The following is a 2,508-nucleotide window of genomic DNA, read 5'->3' on the forward strand; positions in this document are numbered from 1 at the left end:
GCAGCCTCTACTTCCTTGTTTACCGGAATCCTTTGCCCTCCCCAGCACAACCCAGACGTGCTGGCCAAAAGCTGCACCCTGAGGTTTGGGAAAGGGAATAAAGGGGCTTCTGGGTGGCTCAGTCGGTTAAGTGTCTGACTCTTGACACGGTCTCAGGTCGGGATCTAGCAGCCCTGCAGCAGGTCACATGCTGAGCAGGGAGCCTGCGTGTGAGTCTCCCCCTCCCGCTGCTCCCTCCCACCACTTGCACTTTCTCTCTCTCAAAATAAATAAACATTTTAAAGAAGACAGAAAAGAAAAATAGGGGCGCCTGGGTGGCCCAGTCACTTAAGCGTCTGACCTTGGCTCAGATTGTGATCTCGCGGTTCGTGGGTTCGAGCCCCGCGTGGGGCTCTGTGCTGACAGCTCAGAGCCTGGAGCCTGTTTTGGATTCTGTGTCTCCCTCTCTCTCTGCCCCTCCCCCACTCTCTCTCTCTCCAAAATAAATGAAGATTTAAAAAGTTAACAAAAAATAAAGCAAACAAAAAACAATTAAGCGTGGAGTGGGGGCATGCCCCCTCTCGGCTGGCGGGGTGGGGTGACCAGGAGCTGGCCCTGCAAGGCGTGGACAGGCGCCCCGGACAGTAGGCGGGCCTGAGGCTGTTCTCCTGCCCTGCTGCCCCTGGCTCCACCACGGCCCTGGCCTGAGCCTCCAGAGGCTTCCTCACCGGCCCCTAGCGGCCTAGGCCCCCCGCCCCCGGGCCTGCAAGCGCAGAGCCCAGTCCTGTCCGCAGGTCTGGCCACCGTGATGGCCTCGTTCCCTCTCAGGTGAGGCTCTGGGAGTGGGGGCGCCTCTCCCTCCCAGCCGTCCTGTTTCCCCCCCACCCCCACCCTGAAACTTCATCTTGGCACAAATCCGTGGGCTCTTCTGGGCACCAGAGGCCTCTCTGTGGGCTCCCCCTCTGTGCCACTGCTGCCCGTGGGTTCTGACGGCGCCTCACAGGACCAACACCGCTGTCCACGGGTCCGGGGGGCGGGGCAGGGCGCGGGGCAGGGCCTCCAGGCGCTCCCGACCCCCCCCCGCCCCCCTCCCTCACTCAGACCTGCCCATGCCCTGGAGCAGAGAGGCCCCGTCCTCCCCGGGCCTCCTCAGTCCTACGGGCGTGTGAATCATCAGGGAGTGGGGTGGAGGGAATCCTCGCCCCGGCCCGACACAGGAAGCCCACGTGAGCTGGCTCTCTTCCCGCACACTTGTTCCCAAGAGGGACTTGACGTGCCAGCTGTGGGGGTGGGACACGGAACCGGGCCCGCGTGCGAGTGAGACCCCAGAGCGCACGCTGGCCGCATGCCTGGGAAGCGCCCTTATGCCGCGCGGGGCTGGGCCCTCGTCTGCAGCGTGCGCCACGGGTCTTCCCGGCGACCCCCCGGGACAGAGCACAGCTGCTCCCACCCCGTCCGAGCCCTGGGGGCCGCTTCCACGTGGCCGGGGGGCCAGTCCCGGCCCCTGCTCCCTTTGCCTGATCTGCTCGCAGAGGTCCCTCTGGGGAGTGTTCTCCCAAACACCCACAGCTTACGAACGTCTCCCTTCATCCCTCACCCCACACCCCGAGTCAGAACACCCAGCAGCACGTGCCCCGCCCCAGCAAGGCCACCACTATACTCCAGACACATTTCAGGTGCTCGGGATCATTTTTATTTTGAAACAACACGGGACTGCAAGGAGGGTACAAACGCTTCCCCCTGAACCACTTGACGGTGGTTTGCAACACCAGCGCCCCTCCCCCAAGCAGCTTAGTGCCTGTTTCCTTCAAACGGACATTATCCTGCACAACCATACCATGCACCACGCGCGTGCACATGCACACACGCACACACACCCCTCCCCCAGGCAAGAGACCAATGCCACATGTCCCCACCATGTGTCCTCAGCTCCCTTTCAGGCCTTAAACTTTGTCCCAGTGATGTTCCTGTTATAAAGAACGGCTTCACTGAGCTATAGTTGATATATGCTCTCAAATAACAGAAATTCAACTGAGTAGATGTTATTAGTTAGGTCACAGATTACGCGTCATCCTGTCCCCAAGCAGAGAGGAACTCCGTTGAGCTGCGGAAAAGGAAGAGATTTTGTAGGAAGAGAGGGAATGGAGAAAAAGAAGTTAGTAGCAAAGAATGCACTGCTTTAGGCCAGCTGGCCTTCCTATGGGGAACAGAAGAGGGAACAGAAGAGGTTCGGTCAGTACACTTCCTGGTGCTGACCAGGACGTTCCCGGGTGACTGGCTGAAGGGTCCCCGACGTCAGGGACTGCACTGGGGCCTGAGGTTCTCTTTTTTAGCACCACTGAGCTGCACGGATTTAACGCAGGCAGAGTGAGCAGCTGGGGCAGGGGGCCAGTCCTGCCCGTCCCTTAAGCCCTCACGACGACCAGGGTCGTAAGCAGACCCATCGGGGCTCCCTGCTTTCATGTTTGTGGTAGGACCACGGGCCGGCGCCCCTGCCCCCTCGGCTGCCAGGGTCCCAGCGGGAAGACG

Source organism: Crocuta crocuta, unplaced genomic scaffold (genome assembly GCF_008692635.1).
Source record: "Crocuta crocuta isolate KB4526 unplaced genomic scaffold, BGI_CrCroc_1.0 scaffold50, whole genome shotgun sequence".
Lineage (NCBI taxonomy): Eukaryota > Metazoa > Chordata > Mammalia > Carnivora > Hyaenidae > Crocuta > Crocuta crocuta.